Consider the following 11990-nt stretch of genomic DNA (forward strand, 5'->3'; position numbering starts at 1 on the left):
TCCGTAGAATTGAGTTAAAATTCTTAGATTTGATTCCAATAGAATTAAGCGGGACAATTCGAGCAAACGGAAAAGTTGGATATGGGAAAAAACTAGGACATGTTCAAGAAAGCGAGACGATTAACAACTCAAGATTTTATGCTTTTTTTAAGTTAAACAGCGAAGAAAAAATGGAAATGAACGCCAAGTTTAACATGGTAAGACGAAGTTTACCGGGTCTGCTAGTAAATAAATAAAATAGAAATAAATAACTATCGACCGTATATACCCTTATAAAAAAGAAAAAGTATAATAAAAAAAGTGAGTGAAAAACAAGCGAAAATTGATTTTAATCCGACCTATCTTGCTATTGAAAAATTGAGCGCTGAATCTGAATATGTAAATTAATAAAAATATCAGTACTTTAGTTTTCAAGCAATGCAAAAAAATTTGAAAATATGAAAAATGAAAAAGTACTTGTTCTTAGATTAAAGTATCTCGGACTAATAATAATCAATTTGAAATTTCTTCTTTGCACGCTGAAGATGGATTAATTTGGTACCGATTGTTTGAACTTTAATTTTGCGCATTATTAACAGTATTGTGGATATTTGTGCAGCTTTGATCGAGATAACGCATGTTTTAGAAAAAAAAATCTATTAAAGATTCGATGGTAATATTTAACAAAAATCATTATCAATGAACCTTAAATCTCAAGTTAAAAAATGACTTCAAGTGATTATTGATCAGAATGGGAAGAAAATTTAAGAAGCGTGAATGGGGTTTTGAGATGTTTCGCACAGGGAAAGCAAAAAATACTGGTTTTTCAATAATATTTTTATTGTTTACGAGCCGATTTTTCTTTACGAATGATTTTTTCAACCCTAAATCTGGACAATCATTAACCAGAAGACAATATTACGATTGGACTTGAAACCAAAAATTTATTACCGTTCCAAGATTGTATTTCAACCGCATAATCGTCTTATACGCATTGCGAACTTTACTTTAGCTGACCCTTGAGAATTGAATGCAAAATTTCGATCGGTAATTGTACGTTGTACGTCTCGGTGGTCGAGTGGTTAGCGTTGTAAGAAGGTAATCGCTGGTCCACTGATGGCATGGGTTCGATTCCCATCTCGGTACTGGGTGTTTAATGTTATTCAGTCTGTGAGCCTAAATCGGCTAAGACGGTGTATGTCTTTTAAAATAACTTTTTTTTTTGAACTCCAATAGTGATGCAGTTTTCGAGTAAAATATTTGTCTTGATATAAACTTTAAGAAAATAACACACAAAAAGCAATCAGCTAGAGTAGAATATCGTTAATATTAAACAACTAGTATTTATTGCTTTTCCCAAGCAAACTATCTCGTTATCCTTTATAAGCTTTAAAACTTAGGCTATCCCTTTCTTTGATCAGAATTTGCCAAAATTTGACAATTGACCTTTTGGTAAATAAATCATCGATTTAAACTTTGGGCGGGTGAGATTCGTCATGTTTTATTCTTCCTAGACTTTGATTAGTAGCACAACTGTACACTGTGATTCGATAAATTATTCAAAAAAAACATTGCTGTTATCGATAAGTAATCATAAATTTGATATTTTTTTCCGAATTGGATAAATAACCACTTGCAAGCTTTGTTTTGAACTGACTTCCAAGATCCATATAAAACTAAAAAATAAATAAACTGTTTTCATCGAGTCTCAAAATGGCGATAAAGAAATTTCTTTAAAAATATGTTTTTAACCAATTTATTTATTGTCGATGTAGCATTGGCTGCATAATGTACATTATATAAACGTTTGTCGGTCTATCTGAGTAAAAAAAACTGCCGCTGTTCAACTTCTTGTGGTTCTATCATTTGCTCAGCTGTTAGTAAATCTCGTCGCTGAGCGGTGTAGTATTTGGCCAACCTCGGGGCACTTGCAAGTAGTGCGAAAGTGTGTGTCTCTGTTATTAGCGCACTTCAAAGGGTTGTGTTTCTTGCACTTGCTAGCTTGTTAGTGAATCTCGATCGCTAGCGGTGAAGATTAGGCAAACGCAGCCAGCGCACATGAGTAGGTACGAAAGTATTGTTGCTTCCGTTAGTAGCACACATTGTTGGAACTAGCGTTTGCTGGTTTTCATGGTGACTCGTCACTTGTATTCTTGATAGTCGTACACAGTGCAACATAAACTTGAAAATTGTTCTTTTTGGAAAGCAATGATTTTTCTTTTGTTTTAAAATTAGATTTTTATTAGATTTTTTTTTTTTTGTGCGTTTAATATTATGTAATCATTTTTTTTTTTTATTTCAAGCGCTTTAAATTACATTATCTTTAATTTCGTACACACACATTATTTAGGTTTGTCTTTGTCCTTAAAATTTAATTTGAGTTGCGATTTTGACATTGAACCCTTTTAAATAACGCTTTTAATTAAATAGTTCTCATCTCCGTACATACATATAATTTAAGATAGCTTAGGGTTTTTTTTAATTAAATTTTTGTTCCTCTTTTCATAACAGTCTTTCCTTTTTAATATTTATTGTGTTGTTTTCTTAAATAATCCTAGTTTTAGTTGTGCATTTATTAAAAATAAATTTATAAGTCTCTTATTTCTTAATTTTAATAATTTCTAGCTTTAGTTGTGCGTTTCATCAAACGAGTTAGTTCCTTTTAGCTTTTAATCGTTGTATTATGGCGATGGCGAACATGGAATGTGATGACGAAGTTATCTGTATAGAGTGTAATAATACTGAAAATAATCTTGATAAAATACTTACTTGTGCATATTGTTTCAAGAGCGTTCATCTTCGGTGCAAAAATTTGATTGGCAGTGCAGCTCGCAAAATGAAAGCGCAGCAATACTTTTGCGATGCCAACTGTGCATGTATTTACGCCAAAATAATAAGTTTACGGAAAGATCATGAAACTATTATCGAAAATATCCATACTAAAATTGAAACGACCGTTTATAATGTGGTTTCACATGAATTGACCTCAATCAAAACAGATATGAGATCAGTTACTACTGCGATAGAGGCTTCGCAGGAATTTTTGTCCACGAAATTCGATGAAATTCAGACTGATTTCAAAGACATAAAACTCCGAAACGATGCTCTTGAAAAAGAAGTAACTGACCTCAAATCTAAGCATTCAAATCTTTCTAATCAGGTCCTTAAATTAGAAGTAAACCTCGACCGATTTAACCGGGAAGCTGTTTCTAAAAACCTCATGATCTTCGGAATGCCATACAAAAATGGAGAAAATACACAAGAACTTGTACGCAAAACATGTGGCACTTTTGGCTACGAGCTTAAAACTGAGTCCATTTTAAACGCTGTTAGGTTAATATCCTCGAACAAACCCAATGAAAAGTGTCCACCGATCAAAGTTTTATTAAAAGATACAGTCATAAAAGAAGAAATTTTTAGTAAAAAAAAATTTTTTGGGAAACTTGCCTCTTCTTCAATAGATCCTTTATTAGTAGTTGATGGTAAAGCGCTTAACGTCACAATAAGGGATGAATTGACGCCCTTATCTATGGAAATTCTAACTGAATTGCGCGAATATCAAGATTTAATTGGAGCCAAATACATCTGGCCCGGAAGAAATGGTGCCATTCTGGTCAAACAAACAGAAAATTCAAAACCTGATATAATTAAAACTAAACTCGAAATGAATCGTTATATGAGCATGCATGTCACTCAGCAAGGAAATAACACATCTACGATTCCAAATGAAAGTCCTTCACCCAAACGAAAAAGGAACAATGCTGATCCACGATCAAAATAAGATCTTAAATCTACAACTGTTTGAAACTTTTATATATTTTATTCAATGGATAGTTTAATTAATAGATACCACGAAAATGTAGAAGATTTTAATTTAAGTAGTTTTAATAATGATTCAAGATCCTTTAGAATTTTGCAATGGAATGTACGTAGTATGAATAATTTAGATAAATTTGATTGCATATTACAAACTATTGATCATTTTAATGTTTGTATCGATGTTATTGTTATTTGTGAAACTTGGCTTGGTAAAGATAACTGTTGTATTTACAGCATTCCGGGATATACATCTATTTTCTCTTGCCGTGATCAACCATATGGAGGCCTAGCTATGTATATAAAAACAAATTTGAATTTTAAAACTACTGAAAATATAACTTTTGATGGCTTTCACCGAATAAGTGTCGAAATCTGTACAAGTGGTCAAGTAATTTGTGTTCATGGCGTATATAGACCCCCTGCATTTTCGTTTAACAAGTTTTGTGATCAAATTGAATCTCTTCTAACGTCTGTTGCTGATAATCACTCCTGCTTTATTGTAGGTGATTTAAACGTTCCTGTGAATCTGGTCAATTTGAATACCGTAGCAAAATATAGATCTATCTTAGAATCTTTTGGATACGCTTGTACAAACACATTTCCTACTAGGCCAACAACTCGGAATATTCTAGATCACGTAATATCGAAGCAAATTGACTTAGATCGATTGAAAAATGATACAATCTTTTCTGATGTTAGTGACCATCTACAAATACTCACGTCCTTCAATTTATTAGGTGATAAAAATGTAACAATTCTAAGAAAAGAGATAGTTGACTACGCTAAACTAAACAGCTTATTTGTGAATTATTTAAACAGTATTCAACTACCAGAAAGTGTTGATGAAGGCCTACAAGAAATCACATCAACTTACAATCGCTTTGTGAAAGTTTCTACTCGTACACTTAATAAAAGGGTAAAACTTAAAGGTAATTGCTGTCCGTGGATGACATTTGACCTGTGGACACTCATCAAAATAAAAGATAATTATTTAAAACGATCAAAAAAGCATCCTAATGATAACAATTTGAAAGAGATGTTAATTCATTTAAATAAAAAAGTGAGTGCAAAAAAACAAGAATGTAAAAGGCTCTATTACGAGCGCTTATTAAATAATTCTCCGCATTCTAAGCTCTGGAAAAACATAAATACGCTCTTAGGTAAATCTAAAACGACTTCCTCAATCAACCTTTCAGATGAAAGAGGTGTTATAACCAATAGTACACAGATTTGTGAGAAATTTAACAAACATTTTTCCACAATTGGAAAGAACCTGGCTAAAGAGATTCCAATAGACACTGAAAATGATCATTTGTCTCATATCGCACAGGTAGAAAATACAATCTTCTTACGACCCGCTAATGTAAACGAGGTTCGATTAGTTATTTTTTCACTTAAAAATAAAAAGGGTCATGGACCAGATGGCTTCCCTGTTAATGTCCTAAAAAACAACCATGAAACATTCTCGTACATACTCACACAATATTTTAACCAAATATTAGAGTCAGGAGTTTTCCCGAACTGTCTAAAAATTGCGAAAGTTATCCCTGTTTTTAAGGCTGGCGATTCGCTTGACGTCAATAACTATCGTCCTATCTCGACCTTAAGCGTTTTTAGTAAAGTGTTCGAGAAGCTTCTTGTTAATAGGATTGTAGACTTTCTAAATCAGAACAATATACTCTATAAACTGCAATATGGATTTAGATCAGGCTCGAGCACTCAAATTGCCATCTCAGAATTAGTGGAATCTATCATATGTAAAATAGAGTCAAAAAATGTTGTTGGGGCATTGTTTTTGGATCTCAAAAAAGCTTTCGACACTCTAAATCATGACATATTATTGTCCAAATTGCATAAATACGGGATAAGAGGAACAGCAAATAATATCCTTCGTAGCTACCTAGAAGATCGCAAGCAGTTTGTGGCTATTGAAAATACAAGAAGCGAATTAAGAAATATTGATATCGGTGTACCACAAGGGAGTAATATCGGGCCATTACTTTTCCTCTTATATGTAAATGATTTATGTAACCTTCAACTTAAAGGCACAGCACGTTTATTTGCCGATGATACAGCAATTTTTTATTCAGAAACTTCACCTGATATTATAATTCAGCACATTGAAGACGACCTAAAACTGCTTTCAAAATATTTCAATTCAAACCTACTTCCACTTAATTATACAAAAACCAAATACATGTTGTTTCGTTCTTCACATAAAAAACTGCCTCGTACTAATGACCCAGCTATGAATGGTAATACGATTGAGAGAGTTAGTTGTTTCAAATATTTAGGAATTTACTTAGATGAAACTCTTTCATGGAATCGTCAAATTGAACACCTGGAAAAAAAAATTACTCCTCTTTGCGGTGTTCTTTGGAAACTGAGAAATTTTGTTCCCCAACATGTTCTCTTTAAATTTTATTTTGCGTTTATTCACTCTCATTTGAACTACCTTGTTATGATATGGGGAAGAGCTTCTTTGTCTCACTTACAGAAACTTCAAACGCTCCAGAATAGATGCTTGAAAAACATCTTAAAACTCCCTTTGTTATTCCCTACCTTTCAGCTATACTCTTTAAGAACGCATAACGTTCTTCCAATATCTGAACTCTGTGATTTGCAAACTGTTATATATATCTATGATAATCTACACTCAACTGAAAATATTCAAAACCTCCATTTTACTACGGGGTTGCGAACTCATAACACTCGCCAGTCAGATTTCTTGCAACGAAGCCGAACCACAACATCATTAGGGCAAAAAAGAATTTCGTTTATTGGACCTACTAAATACAACACCTTACCAACTGATATTAAAAACATAACCAATCGTTCCATGTTCAAAACCAAAGTGATACAGCTTTTGAAAGAAAAATTGAACCATTAAAACAGTCGATCATCAACCAGTCTTTGTTTTGCTTACCTTTTGCATATTTGTAGCGTTAATTTCTAATATTATTATTCTTTAAAAAATTGTAGTTTGTATTTTTATCTTATTAAATTATTGAACATAACTTGATAAAATTAGTAAATATAATTAGTGTAATAGTAAATATAGTATAATGAATCTCTTCAAAGGAAATTATTTTCCATTGAGATTCATATTGTTGTCAATTTAGTTAAATAATACATTTCCTCGCACGACATTAAACAATTTTGTGTTCTCAGCATGATTAAAATTTGCTCGCGTTAACTTTTATTATTCATTGCTGCCAGACATGCTGAGAACAGTAGCGTCCATTACCAGGGGGCTCAATTGAGCCTTTTGGTGTGGGGGAGTGTGGTGGGCCGCTACAAAAAAAAAAAAAAAAAAATTCGATTCATATACATTCATGATGAAAGGATGGTTGACAGTTCCAACCACACCTTATGCGATGTGTATTGTAGACTTGTACGACTTGAAACGATCCTACGATCGATTGGCGATTAGCGATTAACAGTCTTTAGTGTAGTTGTACTCTTGTACGATATGAATCAATTTCACATTCGATCGGCTGTTTAAGCGTTATTTTATGCGAGATATAATGTATTTTTGTACCAATAAAAAAATTTGCGAGCAGCTTTATGTCGCATACTATGCGTATTATTGTGATTGAAATAGGATTCTACAAAAAAAAACACAGATTCCTGATGAAAATTGATTTTTATTTAAAAATCAATTTTTTTAAATTGAGTACACAATGCTTGGGATGGCCGTTTTGTCGGAATATCCTCTTATCTTACCTTACATGGGAAGTTCTTTTTTCCGGGCCGGTTAATCATTAATTTAAATATCTGTTTGAGAAATAAAATTGTCACAACTGCAGGCAAGACCACAAAACGGCAACATTTCGAGTACACTTTTCATTTTACGTCCGCCTAATGCGATGAAGTTTGATATGTAATGTGAGCGAATGCTTAATATCCGCTATTACGAATCTGATTCGATCGTATTAGATATATTTATATCTTGGGTAAAGTGACTGGTTTTCATAAAGTCAAGCAACATTCAATTGTGATGAGCATTCCCAAGGCAATAAGTTGGTTGATTCAAGATTATTCAGAAATATAATGTCTTCTTCTCCAGAACAACAGCAACTATATTATCAAAAAGTTAACTCCTATTGATTCAACCTTTTCTCAAACTTTCCCACTTCTATCCTATCTTGTTTGCTTGCGGTTGTACGATTGCTGAAGCTTTGATCTACGAGTTTCGACGATGGTTTCCCACTACAAAACATCACCTGATCGAGGATAGCTTTCTATGGCAAGATGGAACACCTAGGATGCAGTCTCAACCGAACCATTTACCAAACCGAAGGATTCCCGTCTGGAAAACATAAAACATAATTCGGCTCCTTAGGCTTCACAGCAAATGAGCCTTCGAATGAAAAATAAATGTTTATATTAAAAAAAAAGTGACTGGTAATACGCTCATGAATTAAACTTCTTAAGATATTTTTATTTTAGCTATATCGGAAAGACATGGTGGGATCTAAGTTGGCCTTGCTCGAGTGCGGTTGCAATTTGTTCCGCGGTCGCGTTTTGCTTCGTGATTCCTCAAAATTTATTTTTTCTCGATTTTCATGTCTAAGTTTCATAAGTTCAACAGTGCAGTGAAATTTTTAACTTGCCTTTATGTAGAACTGAGAAGAATATGCACGTTCGGCGATTGTGAAAAAAAAGGAATATCAGTCGTTTGGAATCGTGGATCCAGCTAGTTTTGGTTTTAAACAGTGATAAAAAGGGGATAACTTTCACTTGTTTTTCAGAAATTGCCTGATTTTAAAGAGACAGAAGGAGTCATGGTGAAAAAGAGAAAAAATGCAAGTTCCAGTGCTAGTGGGGAGTGGTTTCAAAATCTAAGGGAAATATAAGTTGGGCGATGCGCGATGAGTTCATATGATTGTCAAAGATTATGATTTTCACAATGCGTGTGTTTTTTTTTACATGGTTTGTGTTTGTGTGCTTGTCTAAACACAGGATATCGGAACCGTGAATTGTCTGATAAGTTTTAAGATTTATAAGTTGAACCAGTTGATCAAAACCTGTAAGGTTTTTGGATTTGTGATCAAGGTAATGGCTCGGAATTGATAACAGAAATGTCGACTCGATGAGCAGCATTCTATAAAAATTGCTATACTGTATATGTACTGCTCGTTGGGCGATTTTCAACATCCACATGGTGAAAAGGTGCTTGAAGTTGTACAATGGTTACTGTGATTGAAATTATATGGAAAAACTTTAAAAAAATGCGGCCTTTATCAAGATCCAGAAAATTCAGCTAAGTATCAAATTCTTATACATTTTATTCAATTTTTTTTGTTCAAAATGGTTTCAAGGTAAGATAAAAAAAAATGCATAATTATTTATTGATAGATTGTTCAAAGTAGCTTAACTCTATTATTGGGGATCTTTGGGGGGTTGGGCAGGGCATCAAACGATCGGAAAGCTGATATACAATGGATTGTGGGTTCAAGCCAGCCGGAGTATCTCGGCATATTTAGAATCATGAGGAGGATACTTCGGTACCTGTTCAGGATTCTTTATATGTTTCGAACAGTTGGAAGTGAGTTCGGTGAGTCAAACCTGCCCCAAACCAGTGGTAACGGACCCCTTGGTAGTGCTGCAATTATTGTTGATGAGTTAAGCATGAACAATATTTGAATGTGCGATTGAGACTTCCCGTACCGACTCGGGTCGAAAGACCTAACAGCCACTGGTGGGTTTTCATACATACATACATACATACATATCGGAAAGACATGGTATTCACAGAAAAAATTATTTCCTGTAAAATTACGCAAATGTCCTGTAACAAAAAGGAGAAGGACATTTACCGTAAATTTACAGGTCGAAAAACAGATTACGTGACATTTAATTTTCAGTGTACAACTTTTTTACAGGACATTTGCTGTAATAATAAATTAATCTTCGTTAACTTTCAAGGAATTTTTTTCTGCGTTGCTTTGTCTTTTTATGAGACGTTCTATAAAATGTATAAAGTGATTGGATAGATGATGGTTGTGATATTTTTTTACAAATTTATCTGAAGTCATTTACGAATTTGAAACGAGAGTAATTCATGTACGAATAAAATGCATCTTAAAGAATTTTATGCGATTGTTATAAGATTTCATTTCTCAGCGGTCGCAATTAATAAGACTTTTTCCAACATTTTGCAACTAAATCATATTTCATCAGGTTATAATATTTTCTACGATGGATATACAACATAGTTAAATGTTTAATGTTTAGTCTACACATTTACGATTCCGATTTGAGTGGCACGATGTTGAATACGATTTCTTTTACGATTTCATGTTGACTGAGATGAGATTTTCCGCAGTTTCTGCTCTTCAGAATCCAGCGCCCAATTTTACATTAAAACTTATCTCTTTTCACTTCAATCAAAAATGCTGTAAACAAGTGTAATACAAAAAAGTTCTGACCAATAAAAGGAACATTTTCCAAGATATTTAGACAATCGGTTTTGACAGGACCCTATATTTATTTACATCAATCAAGGTTTCATGCTAGTAAACAAAATTAACAAAAACTTCCATTATTCGATGTGATTTTCTCTACTCAGAAAATTGTTCATATTATTTTAGAAATTTCAACCGTTTTCAAAGGTGGAAAGTTTTTTAGGTTTTTGATAAACCCTTTAATGTTTGACTTTCTTTTTTTTTTCAAATGAACATAGCATATATTGAGTCAAAGAAATAACATTTTAATTCGATTGAAGCCGTTATTTTGAGCCTAATAAAAGTAATGGCCCATCAAAGTTGTAACATAATTTGTGAAATTGTTGATTTATTGCAATATGATTTCTCAAATTTCTTCCAAACATTGTTCATTGTGTGCAGGAAGATGCTTGTGATGGATTGAGATTAAAAAAAATGTTCGCATTTCCAAATCTAAAGAAATCCCAGCAAATTTCTAAAAACTGACAAATAATTTTCTCCAGGTTTTTCAAATTTTTCATCGGTTTGATCCTCCATATGCCTTCAAAAGACCTTGGAAGAGCAATTGTCTGTCGAAAAGCACTCACCATCTCAAACAGGCCATTAAAACTGTAAAAATATGATCCCTGGTGAAGAAAGCGCCTTTAAAATACGGAATTCCGAAACTAAATTGTTTCGTTTCTGGATTTGGACCAGTTGGTTCAATTTAGGTTCAAAAACGTTCTCAAATACTTAACTCACACAAATATGTACTTGAACAGCAATTTTCCGGAAAAATGTCCTTATCTACACAATGTCCGTTTTTTCTGACCATTTTTGAAAAATGTAATTTCAAGCATATTTTTGAATGCTTAAAACGAGGAGGAAATTTACAAATTCCAATGGTTAATGCGATAGCCAACCACCTAAACTACCCATCTGCACGAAAATTGCGATGAGAAATGCAATATTTGATTTTCTATTGCGATTCTACCTTAGGGTGTCCGTGTTCCCCAACTTTTCCTATTTAAATTTTGCTCCTGCGGACATAAAATTTTTCCTAGGCCCCCAGAAGTGGTACAGTTTGGGGTGATTAAATTTTAATACAAAAAAAAATACATAAACAATGAATTCGATCCCCATGTACAACAAACGAATGTCGTTTTTTTAAATTCGCAAACTGCCATTTCTAACTTTTTTTTTTCATGTATACAACAATATAACACCGGAGAGAAAATCAAAAATGACGAGCGTAACGAAACAGAGATCATCTCTCGATCATCCCCCCACGACTGAATATTAAAAATCGCTCTGCACTACCAGTAAACGGGAAAATGCAATGTGTGGTGAGTTCAGCGTTCGCCCTCACAATTTGGACACGGGTTGTTTACTTTTTTCGCAGCGCTCGTGTGCGAAAGTATAAGGCGAAGAGCATAAAGGGAAGATCATTATTAGATTTCATAGAGAATTCATACTCACTATGAATGAGAGGAGCGATTTTTTTTTTATCTCGATAGGAAGAACACCGTGATCATCTGCCTCGAGGGTAAGATAGCAAAAAAAAAGATGAACAAACTAACAAATGCTAATTTTTCTCCGATTTTCCCATGTCCCATGTCTGCTGAGCGTGTGTGTTTCCATTTTCCATACAACACACTGGCTGGCGCTGGCGGGACTGACTGGCGAATTTTCGATCACACTCTCCTTTCGCTGCATTCTGAGGAAGCAAGTTTGGCGGGTATTTTTCCGAGTAGTTTTCGTTTC

Source organism: Uranotaenia lowii, chromosome 3 (genome assembly GCF_029784155.1).
Source record: "Uranotaenia lowii strain MFRU-FL chromosome 3, ASM2978415v1, whole genome shotgun sequence".
Lineage (NCBI taxonomy): Eukaryota > Metazoa > Arthropoda > Insecta > Diptera > Culicidae > Uranotaenia > Uranotaenia lowii.